Below are 24,159 nucleotides of genomic sequence, written 5' to 3' on the forward strand. Positions count from 1 at the left end.
CCAATGGATAATGTTTCCATCAGTAGTGGATAGAAATCTTTCAACACTTACCTTGAGAATAATATTTTGAAATATCTAAGTCTAATTTCAAGTTACAAAATTATCTATAATAAAAAAATAATTTTAACTAATGCTATGGAGTGGTGCCTTTTAAAATTTAGCAAAAGTTCAATCTTGATCTACCTTGAAGTCAGATGATGACAGTTTCAAAGGGCACACTTCATTGTGAACAGCGTACTTTGGAACCATAATCTTGTGGAGATGAATGAAACCTTTGAAATTACACAGACCCATTTTACAGAAGAGGATACCAGTCATTAGACTATGAGAAATATGCTATTTTTAGTTTGTGTACAGAGGAGTATTTGTGAAATGACTGTGAAATTGATACCAAAATGATTTGATGAGTGGTTAGGGCAACTCACTAATTCAGTTAACAAATAAATCGCATTAGAGAAATATTAAAATTTTTCTCAAAATACATAGAGTTGTTAACACTTTACTGTTTTTAATCATGAAGTCCAGATCTGCTTACCTGTTGCACACCAAACAATTTCTCAATCAATCATCGTGACTCATTCTTTGAAATCCTACGATGTTTAGCTCTATCAACATATGACATATATTTGCAAAGGGCACTAGAATGGAAGCCTGTAGGCTTAGATTATAAACTGAATTCTGTCAATAATTCCCATGGGCAGGTGATTTAACACAGCTCTCTTTCACTTCCTTTTCTGTAAATCACATGGGTCAGTCTAAAAAAGTTTGAAATTCCTTCCAAATTTCACATTTTATCATTCCATTATTTTTTACCACTACTTTAAAAAAAAATCACATTGTATGTATCTGTCAACATGCATATATGTCGTCCCTTTTTATGTTTCTCTTCCTGAAATCCTGCTGTTTCTACAAAGAGAGTAGCTATCATTTAAAGAAGAAATTCATTCAAAGTAAAGAACTTAGCTTCTAGGATATGGGATTTTGTAATCATGCGCCACCCTGCTTGTTTTCACATTCACATTAAACAGAAATACAGCCAACAGCAATGCCAGGACTAGAAGAGGAATGTGAAGAAATTAAGGAAATGTGCAATAGATTGCATGTCTTAAGCTATAAAAGTATGTTAAATCTCAAGAAAACTGTTTTTTTTTAAGTCTGATGTTGCCTTGTTGCCATATGGTCTGTATCTGGCACTTCTTGCTTGCAGGCGGCCCACTTCTTATCATTATGATTGTGAACAGCAGGATGTGAGTGGCGTGACCTGAACCAACTGGGCACGAAGGTGTTAACTCCCGCAGCACTGAACTAGAATGCACACCATATGCACGTGGGTAATTAGCCTTATGCTTTTTACACCCCGACCTTGAGTCTTTTTCTTCTTTTTAAAAGATGTTATAACTTAGTTTTGTGCTTTTGAAATGATACCATATTTTTTTCAATTGAGAAATCTTAGTTATTTTTTTTTTCAGTCATCACCCTCTTATCTGAGTTCATCACTAGGAGAGAAAAATTGCTCCACATTATCTGGAGAAACATTTGGATGAGCTATCAGTCATCAACTGAAATTAACTTGAACATGTCTCCAATGAGATGAAGAACATTTAGGCATGCCAGCTGGAAGGCATTTACAGTTTCATTTTTCCAACTTCCTCAGAAAATCTTTCCTGTGCACATCTGTGAAGGTTTCATAATGATTAGAGTGATGTGAGCTTTGTGTGGCACCAGGGCACTCAGAGCCATTTAAACCACCCTGAAGTGTCAGAAAAGCACCCAAAAATTAAGAGCAAGAAGCTTTACAATTCACACATTGCAGCTCTGCCCTCTGGCTTATGATTGATTTAAAGGCTACTGCCAACTTTCTAAAAGACAGCTCAAAGCATGCAAAACCTCTTTAGTATAGTTTTTGTTCATTAGCCTTAAAACTGAAAAGATCCTCCAAGTCACTTGGTCCAGCCTTATAACATTGTAATTTTATACACCCGCCTTGTGACAACGTAAGGACAAAGCTCCCTTCTCCAAGTGCAATGCTGTTTCTGCTACCTCAGGGTGCTTTCCTTGTTCTTTCAAAATTATCACTATATGAATTGTGCTGAATATTTTTCATGTGTTAAGACTTTTATGAGTTATGATTATAAACAAACAGTGGTAGATAGACTTTCTAGTACATCCATAGCTAGATTGTTGAAAGCGATGATCCAAAATTTTCAAAAATGTTGTGAAAAATAAGAAAATTAGTATTTGATAGCTTTAATTGTGGCAATATTACAAGTCAGATCTTTTTTGAAATTAGTTTCTGTTTAAGAAAATAAGGAATTTAGCATCACCTATTAAAATCAGATCGTAAAGATTGCAAAGAGCCTCAAAACTGAATGTATTCTTTCCCCTGCTTCTAGGAATTCCCATACTTAAACTATTCCAGATGCATAAGAATCTACTATGTTTTAAAATGGATTTTCTAAATAGCTTTTTAAAACCTAATGAAGTTTTATAAAACATGATGAAATCATATCTGGACTCAAATCCCACCCCTGTCATTTACTGACCATATGATGTGGAGGAAAGCTCTCTAACTTTCAATTTCCCTCAAAGAAAGGGAAAATATAAACAGCCAGCTCAGAAAGCTCTGATGAAGATGAACTGATAACACCCTAGCTTGGAGTCTGGCACAAGAGTTGCTCAAAAAAATGGTAATTCTTTATTCATTGCTCAAAAATCTTTTTTTTAAAAACCCATCATCTGATTATTTGCTGAGCATGCAGGAATCATAATACCTGAATATATACCTTAGGAAAGCAAAAGAAATACTACATGTGATGCTGCCCTCAGAATTAGGAAGACAAGGCATCTATGTTCATGAACAAAGCAACCAACATAGGTAGCATGATTACAACCAAATGAATAGAGCAGACACCAGGTGGATAAGAGTGCTATCTAACCAGAAGCTGAATTACTCAGGGAAACTTGAAAGACATCTAGGCTGATCTTTATGAAATGAAAAAAATTAAACAATATCAACGGAAGTAGAGCAAAGAGGACTGGGTTGGGTCAGAGAGAGAGAGAAAAGGCCTACTGAGCTAAAAAATCCATGGAATTTGAACTGTTGCTATTCTCAGCCTTACTGGAGAGGAAGTTCATATATAATATATATAGTTAGGCATCATATCATGAAAAGTCCTAAAGGGGGTAATGGGGCAGCCATGTCCTAGATATTACTAGATCATCCTGATTTCAAGTAATTCCCCATTTTTACTCATGAATTAGATTTTAAAAATGTCTCTGGATACATTTCTCCTACCCCTCAATAAAAGACTAAAATCTTTCACCCTCAATATGTATTCTCATCTATTGTTGGCAGGAATGCAAATGGTGCAGTCACTGTGGAAAGTGATTTGACAGTTCCCGAGAGAACAAATATTCATATGTATGAATGTTCATGGCAGCAGCAGTTCTCATAGCCTAACAGTAGAAAGAGTCTAAATGTCCATCAGCTGATGGCTGGATAATCAAAAGGGAGTATAGCCATGCAAAGGAGTGTTCAGCCATAAACAGGAATGAGGTACTCGCAGACACTGCAACAGGGAGCCATGGAGACATGGTGCTAAGTGAAAGAAGCCAGGCACAAAAGGCTACATATTGGATGATTCTATTTTTATCAAATGTCCAAAAGAGACAAATCCATAGAGACTAAAAGTAAATTAGTGGTTACCAGGAGCTGATGAGAGAAGAAAATGGAAAGTGACAGCTAATGGGAACAGGGTTTCTCTTGGGATCAATGAAAATATTCTATGATTAGATAATGGTGACCAATGCACATCCTTGTGAAAATGCTAAAATCTACTTTTTTTCTACAATTTAAAAATGGTGAATCTTATGTTATATACTGTACCTCAGTTTTTAAAAATAGAAATCCAATATAAAGAGCATATAAAACCCATTTATTCCACCCTGGCTGGTATGGCTCAGCGGATTGATCACTAGCCTGTGAACCAAAGCCTCGCTGGTTCAATTCCTAGTGAGGACACATGCTTGGGCTGCTGGCCAGGTCCCCAGTGAGGGGCGCATGAGAGGCAACCACACATTGATGTTTCTCTCCCTTTCTTCCTCCCTCCCTTCTCCTCTGGCTAAAAATAAAAAGCAAACCATCTATTCCCTCCGAAGCTCCTGGCCACCAGGCACCTCCACCCTTCCACTGTCTATACTACCTTCAGTGGTCCTGCCTTGCATCCCTAGCACTTGCCCAAGTAAGTTTGTAAACCATCCCATAAACCTTGAAAATATTAGAGCTCAATAGGTCACTTCTAAGACTGCTCATCACACCAGGAAGCAAAATATTTACTCAGTCATAATTATTAATCTTTGTTTGGATAGTATAATCACCCTATTTAAAAGGGAAAAAAAAGACTATTAAAATCAGATTTTTAAAGAGCTTTTCTCACAAAGTTATTGAGAATAAGAATAAACAGGGCAGAGAAAGTCTCCTAAAGACACTACCCAGCACCTAATTTTTTTTAGACCAGAAAATTACCTAATTGTTTTTGAGGTGCTAGTGCTGAAATAAGCCTTCAAATATGTGTAAATACACGAGCTAGCTAAGATAAAATGGAATATATATTTTTAGGAAAGTTTGGAGGGTTGAGGAGGAAGGCAGGGTGGCACCTACAAGTTGAGGTTCTCTGTCACACTCCAAGAAATACAAAAAACAAGAGAATATGTGTTCACTACCAAGCCATTTTCCTTACCCAAATACAAAGTATTTCTTACCTTCACAATTCAAATGTAGCATGGAGAATTCACAAATGAATGTATACTTTCAGCCATGAAAATAGAATTTTATATTAGTGTTTACAAGTAGAATCACAAAGGCTGGCATTTAATGTGACAAATTGAACTAAAAGCACAAATTATACCAAAGTACATATGATTATAAAGATAGTAGTTCCCAGGATTGATTAAAATAAAGTTTGTGTGTGTGCGCGTGCGTGCGCATGCATGCACGCATGTGTTGTTGTTGCATTTGTAACTGTCCAGATAGCAACTTTTTCTTCTGTTTTGTGTGTGTCTGTGCATGAACATGTATTATATTGAGTTCTCTATCCAGTGCCATGGGCATTTATTTGTGTACTGCAAAGCTCCTATAGATTTGTCTTTTCAGTAAATGTGTTCCCCTTTTATATTGGGAATGTTACAACATGACTTCTGGGTCCACATTACACTTCCCATTTTGAAGACTTTTGAAAATATCTACTGTCTACATCAGTAAATATGGAAGATGTAAATGAGTAACATGTGCTTAGTACAAATTGGTACTGTGCTGAGCACTTTTCATGTATTATTTCACCTAATGCTCACAGCCTTAGAAGATAAGTTTTATTACCAGCACCATTATAGAGATAAGAAATGTAAGGTGTAGAACAGTTAAGAGAATTGCTCATATGCAGTGGTAATTACCAGAGCCAGAATTCTAATTTAAGTTTAGTGGCACTGAAAAGTCAGTGCCACTAAAACACTTCATTATATATGGCTCATTCCAGAAATTATAATGTAATTTTCTGATATATTTTTTTCTCCTAAAAAAGGAAAAGAAAAGCATAATGGAATATTTGAAGTCTGATAACTGTATTTTTTGGCCTTGTTAACACTGGCTACCAATAAAGTTACTTCATTTAAACTTCATTTAAAGTTATTCATATTAAGAATAATGAATAAGAATTTCATTATTCTTAGTCAAAACATCAGACCTCATCAACTATGCCCACTACACTGGAGAAATCTTTATTCTTCTTCATGAAGCATGTAAGGACCCAGTCCAGTGGTTCCATTGCCTCAAGAAAACCCATGAGAAAGTTCTAGGGATCCAGGATTTCAGTTTGATAAACTAAACAAAGTATTATTCCCATCTTTCCACGCTCAATGGTTGTGAAGAAAAACCTCTGGACTCAGACTACTTAGGTTAATATTCCTGTTCTGCTACTGTTGATTTCGGCAAGTATGCCTTGATCTTTCTCATCTCTAAAATAAAAATCACGAACACAATGTTGTAAGACAATACACGTAAAACACTTTAGAAGCATGTCTGATGCATACGTTAGCTCTTATTATTAAAATTAACCCCTCCATACAGATCACTAAGATACAGGATCCAGGAGATACTAAAATAGCTGTAGGGAGTTATTGATTTGTCTTTGCAACAAGTCCCTAAACACAGATTAGATAAATATTCAAATTACAACTTATTGTGGATGACAAGTCGTGGAAATATATTTCTGACATGTAACAAAACCAAGAACAGAGGACATTGTTATACATGACCAGGTATTTTATAATATAATTAATACAAATATATTGATATGAGTGTGTCTTTAAGCAAAGAGAAATGGCACAGTTGCTTAAGCTGAATATTATTTTGTGCTTTTCTAAACAAAATCTAGCAGTTCTTTCCTTCAATGCTTAGTAGTAGTAACTTTCCCACCCCCACCAAATGACAAAACAATATCAAAACACTTGATTGAAATCAATAATATTCCTCATATATATATTTTTACAAGATAAAGCAAAGGGAACAAAAAGTGGCAGTTCAAGAGGAAAAAAAGCAAGATTATTATTTGGCCTTTTTTTTAAAGTTTCTGTTTGAAGCACTGAATTCTATTTAACCTTTAACTTTATCTTCTTATTGAACTTACCGAGAGAACAAAAAGGAGTTCTGTTATTATATTTTATGGGTTCTACACCTTGACATGTTACTCCTTTCTAATATATTAGCATTCAGAAACTTTAACCCTTTACTTCTAAAGAAGAAAATTGCCTTCCAACTAATGTCCTGAAGATTTGTCCACCTGCTATTATATTCAAAGAACTGCCTCCAATGGATAATTAGTTAAATACATAAAGACTGTAAATTTTATCCCCATTATGTCACTTCACCACATTTCATTCTTTCCTCTAAGTTTTTAGGATGGAATTTAGGCTTAAGGTTTTTATTTCTGTGTACAACTCCCATGTTAACGTAGCAACAATAAGTCATGACAACATGTCACAATGTGTCCAATGAAATCTTCTACCAAAGGGATTGCACAGACAGATAAAATCAAAATTTACCATTTAGCCTGTTAAACATCTGGCGCTTTACAGCCCCCACGGCATGTGAAAATCTCTGGAAAGGCAACTTTAACTTATTACAGGTTTCACTTTTTTAGCCTGCTGTCTTCTTAAGCTCTTCAATCATAAAAGTTTTTCTTCATGCACCTATTAACATTTTATAGAATTTGTGTCCTGTAGAACACATCTTGGGACACATAATGACAAACACAGAGCAGCACTTCACATGTCTAACAAAGCTCACCTCTGAAATACAAAGCATAGACCTGGAAGTGCAAGGAGGTCTCTGAAGGAGCTGTAAGTAAAGTAGCTGGCACAAGTCTGTACATGGGTTGCCCTCAGTTCCTCGCCTACCCTGCCATCTGCTGAATGGGTACAGAGAGGAGACCAGGCAACAGCATGCAGACAATCACAAGGGTAGAACATGGTGAGGCTGGTTACAGACAGAGAAAGCAGACCTATGCAAAACGGTAGGCTTTGAGGGCATATTACTGTATGAAAAGCCAAATGAATTTGTATTAACAATGCTCAGACTAATTTTTTCAGAAGCAGTCATGTTCGATATATCACCTCCAAGTATATAAAGAAATGTTAAAATATATTTCAGAAAAAATTCTTTGAAACACTAAAGCTTAGAAGTTTTGATGCCTAAGAAAATTCATGTTGAGGGGATACATTAAACATGAACGATAGAAGAAAGTTCCTGAACACTTTACGGTGATTACCTTACCCTTGGAAGATGAATGGTGGGAATCATACTAAATATGTTTTGACTTAGACCCTAATATAATTAGTTTAGAATGTACAGTTTTAAATAAATGAGTTAGAGAAAACTTTGCACCCACCCACAGATGCTAACCACAGAAATACTTTACTTCCTGGGCTATTAAACTAAACCTGTACTAACCTAGATGGCTTCTCCAATAAAGAAGTAGCTTGCCCCCTTCTCACTTCTCATGAATTAGATGTAGAATACGGCTGTCAGACTCAGCAAGCAAAAGCACACAATGCCCAGTCAAACTGGAATTTCTCTGCAATCCTCTGCAGGCCTAATTTAAGTAGGTATCACTTGTTTTTATCTGATAACTCTATTGCAGGTATAAAATACACTATGGATATGAAAAACTGTAAGGAAATGGGTCTCCACGTTCATAGGGCACTTTGGGGGAGATAACAAATAAGGTGTTGAATGTTTTAACACTGAAATAGGGAAAATAGATTCTAACAGTGCTCAACCCTGGTCACTGGTAAAGGCTCAGGACAAATTTTTTTCGGGTGACACTGTGATACCAAACTTTACTCCATTATGTCCTCAAGACAGGAATCTTTGCCAAAGTTCCAGCAATGACCAAACAATGGTCATAGAGAAATGACTACCACAGTCTCAATTTCCATTGACAACCAATTTGAGAAAAGGCGTTGTTAGGAAAATCCCTGGGAACATAGGTGAGGATATAGAGCTGCCTTTTTCTTCCTATAAATATACTCCTGTTTTGAGAGCCTGGGTATGTGACCACTGAGTTCCTCCACTCAGGTGTGGGGAGTTAGCTTTTCCCCTGAGCCTGGCTATAGACTATGACTTAAACAGAGTAAAAACCCCTGGTGTAACCAAAGCCACAGTGCCTGCAGTCTGGGTGAAACCAAATGACCATGGACACCAAGAGTCTAATATTAGATACTTGAATAGAATCATGCTCTTGGAAAAATTACCTCAGGAGTCCCATGTGTAAAGTAGGTATCATAATGGCACTTACCTCATAAAGCGGCCATGCAGATTTAATATGGACCTAGAACAGTACCTGTCCATAGCAGGCCTTCAATGAATGCCACTCATTTTCACAATAAGATTTTCTTCTGTTTTATTCTCTGTTCACCCTGGATCTTTTCCAGAAAAGAGAACAGATTGTCCAAAGCCAAAGTGACTTCCTTAAAGCAACGAAATCATTTGCAGGGTTGGACTCACTGAAATGTTTTCTATTCCCATGGCCTGTGGTATTTAGTATTTACCTTCAGAAGAATTTTCACAGACAGTGATTTCAGTTTTTAAATAGTTTTGAAGATTTTATTTATCTTTAGAGAGAGGAAAAGGGAGGGAGAAAGAGAGTGAGAGAAACATCAATGTGACAGAGAAACATCAATTGGTTGCCTCTCACACACAGGCTGTCCAGGGACTGAACCCAGGAATGTGCCCTGAACAGGGATCGAACTGGCAACATTTTGGTTTGTAGGACAACAGCCAACCAACTGTGCCACACCCAGCAGGGCAGGTTTTCAAATATTTTTAAAGCCTCGGACATTTATAATTCAATGTCCTCGCTAAGTAGAGACTGCGTCTTTCCTTCAAGTCATGTTGGTTAGCAAACTAGCCCCTATACTCACAGATGTCAAGGAGACACCAGAGAAAAAGGCAGATTACTCTAAATGGTAGGCAGCAGTTTTAATAAGAAAGAGAACTTACTTAGAAGGCTTGTCTACAGTAGTCAGATCTCCCCACCCATCTGCCAGAATCTCAGAAGTTTGTCTAGAGGCCTTAAGAGGGTTCAGACAGGTATACGGTACAGAAGCTCTCACCAACACATCACTCTCCCAAGACTGTTTCACTGAAACAGCTCCTAGTGCGGGAAGAGTGGGCAGAGTGCACATTCCAACAGCAGTGGGAGGGGTGTGAAGCCTCTGACTGCCCAGCTCCAGTTTTCAGGCCCGCTGGTGGTTTTACCCTCTCGATTACCTCGTACAACAAGCTGGAACAACCCCATAGCCCAGAAGCCTTCCAAGTGAGTCATCAAGTTAGAATCAGGAGCAGAATTGCTGGTTTGGACTGCCCTGAACTCTCAGGTGACTGTGATGCATTGGCCTCTCCTGAAGCTGGGTGAGTCACAGGTGGTTTTTCGGTGGACCAGGGACACCCACGTCCCGAATGAAATGCCTCTACTCCTTTCATTCCTACCACATCTCCCTTCTGGGCTGAAGTGGCTGAGTTAACTCAACCTGGGTGGGTGTCAGGAAGAGGGCAGATGCTTTTTTATGCTGTTGCTTAATGCAGGGTATTTAAAAAGGGCTCTTACAAATCATCTAGTCTCACTTACCATTTAGTTGGCACCCTTTTAAGTTGAAGAAATAGTAAGCACTGTGACTTTCACTCATTTCCTATTTCTGAGATGCCTTTTATCAAACATTGCCTGACATCGTTGTCATTGGAAGCCATGCTTTTCCATTGGATCATGAGGAAAGCATTCCAAGGACCCATGCACAGGAGATTGTGATGTGGCAAGATGGTTTATTCAGGTGGAAATCTGCCCCTGGGTTTCCAATTTCCCATCTCCCTTCTTCCCGCCATGGAAAAAGTCTAACCATGTCCTTAGCAAGACCAAAACAAAGGCCAGTATCCAGAATTTCTGCTTCATATCAAAGCTTAGTCTAATCCAGCCCATAGATGGCTGCCCAGCGGTCTCAGTCCCCACCCAGCTAGCTTAACTTGTGTTCTCTGCTGTGCTGCTGCATCCAGGCATGTTTTGGAATCTGTGCACCTCCCAGCCACGCTGCTGCTAAGGATATATGGCTATGGAGAAAGAATGTGTGAGTGCACGAGTCGAGTGAGGGTCACAGAGTAACCAAAGAGAGAGAGAGAAGAGAGACAGCTTCTTTGTTCCCCTGGGATTATATTATATAATCTATATAAAAGATTATATTATCTTTTTTGCAATTTTGGCAGACCAGGTGCTTTTTCAAAATAATCAATCAACTTTCCAAGATTTCAAGGGCTCTTGACAAGTCCATCCCCTATTTAGACTCTGTGGTCAACTACCTCCTCCTGAACACCCCCCCCCCCACAATCCATAGGGAGGTTGGAAGGGAGGAGTGTTAATCCCCTTGGTGGAACAATGCTATGATCCCCTGGGGTACAAAGCTGTAACTTCCTGGCTAAGCAAACGAGCTTATGCTCCCCAGTTTATTAAACTCAATGTCAAATTCCCTTTGCTCTCTTTCTTATTAAGAACTAGTTTACTACCTATGGTACCATCTTTTAAAACTTAATAAGAGTAATTGAACAATTTAATGGTGATCCCACCATCCTCTCTCCCCTCTGTCATACTCTTATTTTTCTGTAGCCAGTGTTCTAGAATTGTGACTTCAGCCTCTGTGCACTTCTTTAACACAGCAGGCCAAGCTCTCACCCATTCTGCTGCAGCACTCCAGTATTCATGGAGATCGGCAGTTCTCTTAATTAACACCTTGTCTGTGTTTACTGCAAAAGTTCAGAGTTGGGAGCTAATCCCAAAAAGGTAGTTTCTTTCATGTGAATTTGCCACATTCAGAACAGAAATGTTTTCAACCTAAGATATCAGTCTAATAATGTCTTGAAAATTCCCTGGAAAGTTATGCCTTCCAATTATTTAATTATAAAATATCTTCATTAAACTAAAAAGAATGTCTTTTATTACTTTTCCAAGGCTACTAATTTAAATTAGTAGCCTTTTAATAGGGAAAAAGGCAAGTAAGCAAATACATATGGTGTTGTTAAAATGAGAAGCTACAAAGATAAGATGGATACTGGTATTATTTATACTTACAAGCTACCTAAATGAATATTCATTATGCAGAAAGAGATTGCACATTTAACATATTCTTCCAGTATTAAAGATACAATTGACTAATTAAAATAGTTTACACTTTCTTCAAGTCACTAATATGATAAATTTCAATAGCACATTATTTGAAAGAGGTGCAAATAGCAGCCAGGGAAGAGAAAATTGCAGAAGCATTTTCTTTTTTGCTGTTGATTCCTGCCCTCAGGACATTCACACCTCAGTACAGCCCCTTTACCTCTACAGTATTCATAACATGCCATGTGTCTCACAAGCATTAAGATATTAATGGCTGTCTAATCTTCCTAATTAGCTTGACTGATTGGTGGGGGTCAGAGCAACATCAGGAGTCTGGCAATGTTATTTGCAGACTGACACTTTATTGTTTTGTTTATCGCTTATTAATTACTGTTAACTATCATGTCAGAGTGATCTATTTCAAAAAAGTGGCTACCATTAGTGTACTCTGTCTATACACATGATTTTTGTTTTCTTTTGTATGATTTTTTTATTTGCTCATATATAACACAACAGGTTTTTCAGATCCAGTGACAAGAATGTAGTATTTGGGAACAATTTTGAGTAGTAGAACAAATATATTTCTGTCTTGCAAAATAATATATTGGTAACATTGTGTCAGAGCAAAATGATGACAGTTATACAATGACCTTTGCTGGGTTTCATTCACTAGAATAGAAATTTTCCTGTAAGGAATTCAAAGCATGCTGTGTTTACAAACCTTGAAATATGTGAGAGAAAGTGTCATCTTCATTCTTTCTCAGAAGCAAGGAAAAGTCTTTTATGAAGAAGTCATTTTATTGATTCATGATTTCACTGAATCAAAAATTGATGTCCATTCTATAATTACTTGACATAGTTGTCAAGGATTCTTCTCAAATGGAAAAACGGGGAGCAAATCAACCATGTTTTCTTTTACTAATAAGAATAAATATACCTCGAATAATATGATGACTGGAAAATCACCCTAAATGTTGAGTTCATTCTTGTGAATTATTGGTAATTTTTTTTTAGAATAACAGACATATCTGATTCCTCGTGAGAGACTGAGTAGCAGAAAAACAATTGCCAGACCATGTACAATTGCCAGGGTTCAAGTAAAACCCTGACACAATCAGCAGCAAACCAGCCTTTTGTAGCGATAGACCCCAAATAGTCAGGCCGTGATTAATAACTGATGCCTCTTTAATGTTTGACCCCATTCTTAACTTAGGACCAATGAATTAAAGCCAAATATGTTCTTCTAACCAATCTGACAGGATGCTCTACTTCTAGTTAGCTAGCACCAGCTTCCCAATGCCAACAGATCTCTAATCAAGAAATTCCTGATGTGTTTCCTTTTCCCACTCCTTTGCCTGCTTTTGAGTCTCTGCCAAAATGCAAATGATGATGGATGACTTTCTTATTACAGGACAAGGCCCGAATAAGTAGCCCTTATTTTTTCTTATTTGAGTCATTTTCATTTATTTCCACATTTTGGAATAAGTATATTTTTCTAAGTAATATTCTTAAAATTTATAATTTTTCTATCAATACATTTTAATACAACTCTTTGGACAACCTCCATAAGTCAGGTGCAACTTCTTAAAAACAGGACCCAGTATGATCCATAATTTTCCAAATATGAGAGTGATTTTTTACCTAAAAGTAATTAAAACTATTATTTTAAAAAGAATACTCCTAGTATACTGATTATGATGTACTTAATAACATTCTAAGTAAATTAAAATCTCTAATTACAGATGGATCTAACTTATAAGCACAACTGCTTTGGGGTTTGGTAACTAATATTACAGTGAGTAATTACTATAGGAAAACTACAAGTATATGACATATCCACACCCATGCTTCACCTAAAATTAAAGAATATAAAAATAACATTAAGGATGAAGAAACCTTACTAAGGCCATAATGGTCAAATTTGAAGCCATCTATCATCCTCAGGAGCTCTGTCTTTCCATTTGATTCTGTATTTAAATAAACCACCAGGTATGTTAGTACAGAATATTGGAGCTCAGGAATGTACCTCATTCCTGTCTAATCCATTCATGCTGCTAACGGGTCTCTTAACAGATCCCCTGGGAACACCAATACTCTCTTAAAAATACATTACAATCTATACTTCATTGGCATCAAGGATACCATACGATCACCTGTTGATTTCCAATTTATTTGCCTCAAATTTATTTTTTATTTTGATATATTTGAAGCTTAATATATTTAAGTGTTTGATTTTCTTATTTGTAGAAAATCAAATTCTTTAAAATATATTCAATACTATAATCAACACTTACTCTAAGTGCTATGAACAAATTTTAATTTGGTAAAGTTAATTCTTTCTTAAGAAAAGCTTTAAAATGCACAGCTAATCCCATCCGCTCAGGGAAAACATTCATATGAAACATCAATATTACTTCCCTGAAACTTTATAGGACAATTATAATATGAAATATTTAGTCCACCATTAAAGTGGGAATCATAGAGGTCATTTTGGAGCTATCAGAGGTTTAGAGGAAGAACAAATCTCTGTTAATTTAATTCTATTCCACTTTTTATGCACTGCCACCCCTATATAGCTTTCCAGGATTTTCTTTCTACTTCCTAGATGGCCTTATTTGGGAAAATCTAAAGAGTCAGTGGAGCGTTGTAGTTATAAGTCCCAGACATATGTTTGATTGTTTCCTATCTTATTTTAAAAATAAGCAAAATAAAATAAAATAAAATATTTTAAATAAAATGTATTTAGCTTAGCTTTTCTTAGTCAAATTTGGGTAAGGCCAATGGGAAGTGTGACTAAAAGCAAACAAAACATTTAACATTTTAGTGAATTCTTAGAAGAGCATCTGTTAAGAAAGAATTTGCAGTATCTCCTATGAAGTCTTTCTTTAAGTTTCTAGAAATGGTTTTCCACTAAAATAAGGGAGTTAGCCAAGAAGAAGAGGAAGGGAAGGAGGAGGAAGAGGAGGAGGAAAGACATGGGATTAACACACCAAAAGATCCAATGGAAGAAAAGAGGCAAAAGAAGACCCCCACAATGATGGTGAAGGAGACGCCAGGACAGCATCTATGAATCTATGACACAGGTGTACATAGACACCTAGGAGCCCCAATAAGGACTTTCTTGGGAGTAAAAAGAAAAATGGAGACTATCTGAGGCAACGAACATTTTGAGAGATGATTTAGACCAGAGGTATACAAACTACAGCCCAGGAGTCAAGTTTACAATAACAGAGTTGAGTAGTTGTGACAGAAACCACAAGGTCTAAAAGACAAAAGCCTATGCTATTTATAGTTCTTTATGCAAAAAGTTTGCCAAAAAGGTGTGAGATTGGATTAACAATAAATACATTAGGAAATGAAGAAAAAGAACATAAAGAATGATAATTGACTCTAATGAAAACAAATAGTTGTGTAGAAAAAGAAAAAATATAACAGGTGACTACATGGCTCAGCTGTGAATTGCATTTCATTTAATAATATAAGTCAAATACTGATCTTAGCAAAACTCCATTTGGGGAGAATGGTGAGGACTAGGGGATAGAAAACAGCTTAATCCTCGTCAGCCATAAGGGAAATTCAACAAATAATGGTGAAAACTAAAAAAATCAAGGAGTAAAAATTAATAGTGTGTTGTCTAGACATATGATACCAAGAGGGTCAGCTAAAGGAGGTAAAAAGGGTTGCATATGGGGAAGAGAGAAAAGAGGAAAAGAGTTGACGTTGCTTTGCTAATAAATCTGTACAACTCTGACTCTTAAGTTGTGTGCATATATAATTTTGAAAAAGTAAAACAAAAAGAAAAATAATTAGGGTTTGGCATAATATAAAAACCACTCATTAAACAACAGTCATTTCAGAAAAGTTTCAGCCCTGGACAATGTGCTGCCCATATGTGTTCAATTCTACCACTAATACTCAGAACAATTATCCAAAATAACTAATTCATGTGATCTTTGCACCCTAATGAAAAACATTTACTTTATTGTATAATAAAGTCCCATTGATTCCATGGGACTTTCAATATGATAGATATTATGAGAATTATTTCTCCAGGAAATCTCAGATAATGCTGGAAGTTATTTGTTTCTCTTTAACTTCTCCACCTATAAAATGAAAAAAAAGAAAGAAAGAAAAAGGAAGGAGAAGAAAAGAAGGAAGAAAGGGAGAGAGGGAGGAAGGGAAAATATCCTAAGATTATTAAAATAAAAGATAAATAAGAATTCTTTGGTGGTAGGTAACAAGAAATTTTTAAATATTATATTAAGTCCTGGTAAGGTAGCTCAGTTGATTAGAGTGTCATCCGGATACATACACCAAGATTGCAGTTTTGATCTCCAGTCAGGGAATACACAGGAAGCAACTAACAAATGCATAAATAAGTGGAACAACAGATTGAGGTATTGTTTTTTTCTCTCTCTCTCTCCCTTCCTCTCTCAAAAAAAAATCAATAATTTTTTAAAAAATCATTTAAAAATACTATATAAAAACAATACATTTGTTGTAGACTACGAAAACTATTTCTGTAGCTATTCCCATTCTCGCCTGACATTCAACAGATGCATACACTATTCTATACAATTAGACAAAATGCTGAGCTATAACCAAAGCTTTTCTGTTTTCTGAAAAATACTTTGAATGATTTTGCCAATAATCACTGAAGCTATTTGGCTTATACTTAATGCTTTTAATTTTTACTTTAACAAGTAAATGATATGTGTGTTATTAAGACTGCCTTCAAGGAAAGGAAAGACATTCCTGTGTACAATCATGGGCATTGCACAAAATTGAGCTTCTCTTTTGTTTGTGTATGTATAATTCAAAACACCACTTCATTTTATGTTCCCTAATTCTTCTAGCAATAATCTGTCCTTTTCATATTATATCTAAGGCTTGATTCATCAACTATGAGATCACTATTATTTGGGTGCCTGCATTCTAGAATGTAAGAGTGATAGAATACAATGAGTCTTGTGTTGAAAAACTTTTACAAGCACCCAGGAATGCATATAATATGAAAGAGGAGATGAGCTCATGCATAAAATGTATTAGTGTGAACTGAGGTATTGAAAATCAGTATGCCTTGATGTCAGACAAAGATCTTTAGCTCTCTTGACTCTTTGAATGTAAGGACTAAAAGATTGAATGATGTGTTACAGTCATCTAAAGTATAAATTTTCTAACTTTTAATACCTTTTGTCCAAAGTGACTGGTGTAATCAAAAGAAAACATAAGTAACAGTGAGTGCTTTTTAAAGTATATTTTGTATTGTTTTCAGTGGATTTTTTAATGGCCCCTGCACAGTATCAGCACATCAGGATGAAAATTAAATTCAGTCACCCAAAAATTTTTGACTACATTACACCAAAAATACAGGTGGAGGATAAAAGTATAAATCCTAAAGAGTCACAGAAAATGTTTAAGTTTTATTTCTTGTTGCCCCTACCCTTTCTGCATTCCTGGGTTCCCATTTAATACTTTGTACCTCTCTTTCTTTGGGACTTCAAACATTCTGAGCGATTGTATTCCTACTTATCTTTGAGCAGTTTGACAAAATTCTTGCTCTGCATTTGCTTCTTCTTTCCAGTCTATCATTCCACTTCCCAAGACTGCTTTCTAGGTTTTTAAAAATTATATCTTATTCATTATGCTATTACAATTGTCCCATTTTATTCTCACTTTATCCTCCTCCTCTTTGCACCTCCCTCCACCAGCATTCCCTCCCCCTTAGTTCATGTCCCTGGGTCCTGAATAAAAGTTCTTTGGTTTCTCCGTTTCCTATACTATTCTTGACCTGCCCCTGTCTATTTTGTACCTGCCAATTATGCTTCTTATTCTTTGAATCTTTTGTCCCATTCTGCCCCCTTCCTCTCCCCACTGATAACCTTCCATATGATCTCGATTTCTGTGATTTTTTTCATGTTCTAGTTGTTTGCATAGTTTGTTTTTGTTTTTGTTTTTTTAGGTTAAGTTGTTGATAGTTGTGAATTTGTTGTCATTTTACTGTTCATAGTTTTGATCTTCTTTTTCTTCGGTAAGTCCCTTTAACATTTCATATAATAAGGGCTTGGTGATGATGAACTCCTTTAAATAGATCTTGTCTGGGAAGCACTTTATCTGCCCTTCCATTCTAAATAATAGCTTTGCCGGATAGAGTAATCTTGAATGTAGGTCCTTGCCTTTCATGAATTTGAATACTTCTTCCCAGCTCCTTCTTGCCTGTAAAGTTTCTTTTGTGAAATCAGCTGATAGTCTTATAGGAACTCCTTTGTAGGTAACTCCTTTTCTCTTGCTGTTTTTAAGATTCTCTCCTTATCTTTAATCTTGGGTCATTTAATTATGATATATCTTGATATGTTCTTCCTTGGGTCCAACTTCTTTGGAACTCTCTGAGCTTCCTGGGCTTGCATGACTATATCCTTCACCAGATTGGGGGAGTTTTCCTTCATTATTTTTTTCAAATAAATTTTCAGTTTCTTGCTCTTCCTCTTGTGCTTCTGGCACCCCTATGATTTGAATGTTGGAATATTCAAAGTTGTCCCAGAGGTTCCTAAGCTGCTTCTGGTTTTTTTGAATTCTTGTTTCTTCATTCTGTTTCAGTTGAATGTTTATTTCTTCCTTTTGTTCCAAATCATTGATGTGAGTCCCTGTTTCCTTCCCTTCACTGCTAGTTCCCTGTATATTTTCTTTTATTTCACTTTGTACAGACTTCACTTCTTTCTTTATTTTGTATCTGTACTCAATCATTTCTGTGAGGATCCTGATTACCAGTGTTTTGAACTCTGCATCTGATAGGTTGGCTATCTCCTCATCATTTAGTTCTTTTTCTGAAGTTTTGATCTGTTCTTTTGTTTGGGCCATATTTCTTTGTCGTGGCTCACCTGCTACATTGTAAGGGGCGAAGCCTTAGGTATTCACCACCACAGAACAACCCAAGTTGCTGCGTTGTGGTACTGTATGTAGGGGAGGGGTCAGAGAGGGAAGATGCCTCTTGCCCCATTTTCAGTCACTTCCTCTGCTACCCACAAGAGGACTGGGCTCTTCTTGGTGCTGATTCCTGGGGATGTGGGTTTGTGTATGTTCTAGGACCCCGTAAGTCCCTGCAACAGACTCTCCTGTGAGGTTGGGAGTTTCTACCACTGCCGTAGCAACCCCCACAGATTTTTACAGCCAGAGGTTTTGAGGCTTTATTTCCCCATGCTGGAACCCTGGATTGCATGGCCTGTTTCGGTTCCCAGATGTTCCTTCCTCTTTATCCACATGCAAATGTGGGACCACCCTGTCCACCAGCTGCAGCTTGGACAGCCCAGCCCGCAACCTTGCTGAACACCCTCTCTGCTGTGGCTTCCCATCTCCGCCCCTCCTACCAGTCTGGATGAATGTTTCTTCTTTAACTCCTTGGTTGTTGGACTTCCATACAGTTCAATATTCTGGTAGTTCTGGTTGTTTTTTGTTTTTAAATTTGTTGTCCTTCTTTTGGTTGTGTGAGGAAATGAAGCATATCTACCTACATCTCCATCTTGGCCAGAAGTCACCCCAAGACTGATTTCTCTGCTGAAATGTCCCCTCATATCTTCCTAGTCATTTTCCCACTCAGAGGACACACCATTTTTATGCATTAGATTAGAAAAGGAAAACAAGCTAAAATAATTCAAACCAACTGACATCCATCTTCTGAGAGGTTTCATGACTCCACATATGAGTCACCTAGCTTGCCCAGTTTGGAAATTCCTATAATTTAAATTGAATCACCAAATGGTGAGGTTTAATCTTAAGGTCCTTTTTTTCTTTGGGGAGTTCTCTGTTTTTTCTTCTTGGCTCCTTTATTTGACTTTTACTCCATTACCTTATTTTATCTATCTATCGTTTTATCTATCTAATCTCTGGCTACTGTGTGGACCTTGGTCCTTACTGGTCAACAAAACCTTTTGTTTATTAATTTTTTATTTAATAAATACTAATTGATTGTCTTCTTTAAGAAATGGTGAGGAATTCTTTTTTAAAAAGTTTTTATTATTTATTTATTTTTAGAGAGAGGGGAAGGGAGGGAGAAAGAGAGGGAGAAAAACATCAATGGGTGGTTGCCTCTTAAGCACCCCCTACTGTGGACCTGGCCCACAACCTAAGCATGTGTCCTGACTGGCAATAAAACCAGCGGCCCTTTGGTTCACAGTCCAGTGCTCAATCCACTGAGCCACAACCTCATATGGTGAGAAATTCTTAAAAATCAAACATAGCTCCAAGGATCTCACAAAATAATAAAGATAAAACTTGTACACACAAGACTAAGATACAAATATACTTACCAAAATAGAGGTGCAGAAAATGTGCACTCTTAGTTAAGAAGAATTACTAGCATAGGAGAAAATCTGAGACATAGAATGAGAAAATTTTTCCAAGTAAAAAGTGAAGATGGATAGAAGATGAAAACCCAAAATATATTTAAGTTAGAGGTCAGCAGAGACACAGAGGGAAGAGGTATATGAGGAGAGCATTCTGGGCAGAAGAAACAAGAGGAGTCATATCAGGCATAGAAACCTGATCTAAGCCCTGACCGGCAGGCTCAGTAGGTTGGACATCGTTCTGCAAAGCAAAATGTCACTGGTTTGGTTCCTGGTCAGGGCACAAGCAAGAGGCAAACAACCAATGTTTCTCTTACTCATTGATATTTCTCTTCCTCTCTTTCTCCTTCCCTTCTCTTCTCTCTGAAAATAAATAAATAAAATCCTTTTTAAAAGAAATCTGATATAAATTATTTATATTTGATTAGAGCTCAGTCTGAAGGAAAACAAAGAGCAGTAAAAATAAAAAAGTAAATACTCCCATTTTATTCCAGTTTTTTTTGGTTTAAAAGAATTAGAATATTTATCCATATAACAATCAGGAACTTTTTTTGTCATGTAAAATAAATATTAGTAAAAACTAATATTTGGCTATCACTTTAGGATGTGTTTGTAATCTACATGGTAATAATCAAGAAATGATTTAACAACAATGCCTGCTTCACAGCCTCCTGGAGATGTTCAGTGGCATTAACCGGGGAAGAGCCAGGGCTCTTTACAAAGAAGGGATCTATTATCAGTTGACTCCAAATGGAACAGATTCTATGTCATGATTACAGCCCTTCATAGCCTTTTCTACCTATTCACTCAGTGAGAGCATTTCCAGAAACAGTGATATGGGTTTTCACATGTGAAAAAAGACTAAGCACTAAGTGAAGAGGTCACGTGTGGAGATAAGTGTTCCAGGGAGAGGACTCAGGATACACAAGGCTTAGTGGTGGGAGAGAGAATGGCACTTTCAAGGAAATGAAAATCTGTAGCTGACACAGAGAATGCAAGGGGCAGCGTGTGCCCAGGAGATCAAAAGATAAAACAGGAGATCAGAAGAGGGGCTTGGCCTGGTTCAGGCTTTTAATCGATATTTTAAGATCCATGAGAAACCATAAAACAGTTTCAAGTAAAAGAATGACATAATTAGAATTGAGGTTTTGAAGACCACACCTTGCCTGCTGTGGAGCAAAGTGACTGGAGTGAAGCAAGATGGATGCAGGTCGGTTCAGCACTAGAGCAGTAATCTAGCAGGGTGGCGGTGGCACTTAGGCCAGGCTGTGGCAGCAGAGATGAAGCAAATGCATGGATTAAAGCACTTCGATGTAGCAAAAGAGAGAGGAAGAGAGGATGGGAGACAAGGAAGAAAGGAAGGGAGGGCGGGAGGGAGGATAATTCAGGTGGATTTTGTTGCTGGCAACCAGGATCCCTGACTAAAACAACAGTAAATAAGAAATGAATACCAGTTTAATGCATAATCAGATGGCAAGGATTTATAGTGGGCTTAAATCTGTATATTCTCCAGCAACATCCACCAGATCCAGAGTCAAGTTAAAGACAGAAGGTTACTACTGAGTGCCTACAGCACATATTATTATGAGAACACTTTTTATGTGCCCTTTCCACAATCACACTGGGGGAAGTATTACTTTCTTCACATGTTAGAGTAGATGGTAGGTTTAGTAAAGTTAAATAATTTGTCTGAGAGTAAAAAGCTAGTTAGCAGTAGAATTGAAATTTGATTTAAATCTGTCTGACTTCAGTAACCATGTGCTTTCTTTCTTTAAATTTTTTAAAAAAATTTCAGTTATAGTTCACATACAATATTATATTCATTTCAGGTGACTAATGTACTGATTAGACATGTACATAACTTAGGAAGTGATCATCCCAACATTTAGTACCCACCTGACACCATACATAGTTACTGCTTCATCATTGACTACATTCCCTATACTGTACTTTACATCCCCATGAACCATTTGCATTCTGTGAAACTCCACTGGGAAAAGTAAGAAGCCTGGGCTTGAAGACTGGAAAAGCAGACATGACGGAAGGTCAAAGGACCATGGTAGTGTAAGAACAAACTCTCCACTGGGTCCAGTCTAGATAGAAGTGAAAATGTCATCAGGAGATAAATTGGAAAACAAAATTATGTTTAGGGACCAAAGGCCATGCTTAATGTAAAGAGCACATGCAATACAAGAGGATAAAAGTTAAAGTGAAAGCTTAGAATCTTGGAGATGGAAAAATCAAGAGTAATAAAAATGTTCAAGTGGTGGTGAACAGTTGAATACATGAATACTCAAAATATATGAAATTGTACAAGCTTTCAAAACCAGATGTTGCAAATGTAGCACAGACCTACACTTAGTCACAGTTTGTTGGTAATAAATCAAGAGAAATAGGCCAGAAATCACAGAGTATCTCATAGCTTCATGACAATAGGGAACAGTCCTGGTTTGGAGAACTCATGGTTTGCATTCAACAATGTAAAATGTGAAGGACAGCTTACTAATGGTATGGACAAGTATGTCTGTCTTTCAAATTCAATTTCTTTACATTTTAATTCATAAACCCACACACCTATATGATTTCTGTTTTGTTTTGCTTTGCTTTGCTTTAGTTCTTGTTTAATGGACACCTCCTACAAATGCATGTTTGGGTAACACCTTGTAATTGTCCTGGTTTGGCAAACACTGGCCATTTCATTCTTTTAGCTAAATTCTAGAAGCTCAGAAAAACTTCCTATTCTCAGTTTTCCTCTCTCAATTTCTTCCTCACCTTTCTTTTTCTTCATATTTTATATAAATATAAGTATGAATAGAAACATAAACGGGAAGATAGGAAATATCTTCCCTCCAAAGGTAGCAGTGTCGGGAAAGGGACACAATGACTACTTACCCACTGCTGGGGAACCTTAATGTTAGGGCTAAGTCCTTCCCAAGTTGGAATCAAACATCACATGTTCATAGTTTGTTCATTTTAGGTCTAGTCAAAGTGCCCGTAAGTTGAACTGTCACATATGTCTTGGTGGAGAAGTAGGTTAGCACTTCCCAGCCTCTTATAATTAATTCTCCAAAAAAGGTGTGATAAATGATCTCAAGCCTGTAGATCATGAAGAGGCCACTACTCTGAGCCTGCAAACCATACCAAGAAAATAAGTCATCTGGTGAGAATTTATGAGACTTTCTAGAGTAATATTGCTGTATTTTTCTGCATTTAAATAAATATTGTCTCTCTGTATACTTAAATATCTTCTGTAAACAAAAACGGTTGCTCCATACCACAATTTTATATTCACATACTAAGTTTAGGTTTGTTTCCATGTCATTAGAGTAACATTTTGATTTTTCTGATTCTTGACTGCCTTCAAGAAAGAAACAAAAAAGGTAATGATTAAGGCATCAAGCAAGTATGTTTTGTTTTTGCTGTGTTTAAAGAAAAGCACAGGGAAACACTTGTCAGTGGAGTCCTTATATTTAACTAATGGGATCTTCTATGATCTCACAAGTGGATATTTTTGAGAATGACTCACCTTTTTAGGCAGAAAATTCTGGCTAAAAATCCAATATTTTGAAGGCATCTTCATCAACTAGCTATATCTAGAGACAGAGAAATTACTAGAATGCCACGTTGTGGTGAATTAAAAAACAAATACTATAAATCTGTCTTTTAGTCCAAGTAAACAAAAAAAGGAGGTCCATTTTACCAGATCATCTGAATCTCTGACACTTAACATATATGTGTGAGTGTACATTAAAGTAATCAAATATTTTAGTGGGGTTTTTTTTTTCAAATAGACATCTAGAACCCCCTACAGATTTCACTGATGGACACCAAAGAATATAAGAGTGAACATTTAGCAGGATGACTTTTTAACACAATTAACTAGCACATTTTTCTGATTAGTCATTTCAGTAATATAATATTCCATCTCAAGTTTCTCCCACCCTTGGAATCGGATGAAAGAATTTGAGAATCTGCCTATCTTGATATAAGTCAGCAGGTGAAGACAGGAGTAGCAATTAAATTGACCATCCTTGAGGTGGCAGTTACACAAACTGCCTGAGGCAACCTGGAGCTGTTCCTAGTGCCCGGGTCATTTCTGCACTAGTACTCAGGGTTTATTT

This window comes from Pteronotus mesoamericanus, unplaced genomic scaffold, assembly GCF_021234165.1.
Source record: "Pteronotus mesoamericanus isolate MK-2021 breed Mesoamerican mustached bat unplaced genomic scaffold, CSHL_Meso_final contig_116, whole genome shotgun sequence".
NCBI classification, from domain to species: domain Eukaryota; kingdom Metazoa; phylum Chordata; class Mammalia; order Chiroptera; family Mormoopidae; genus Pteronotus; species Pteronotus mesoamericanus.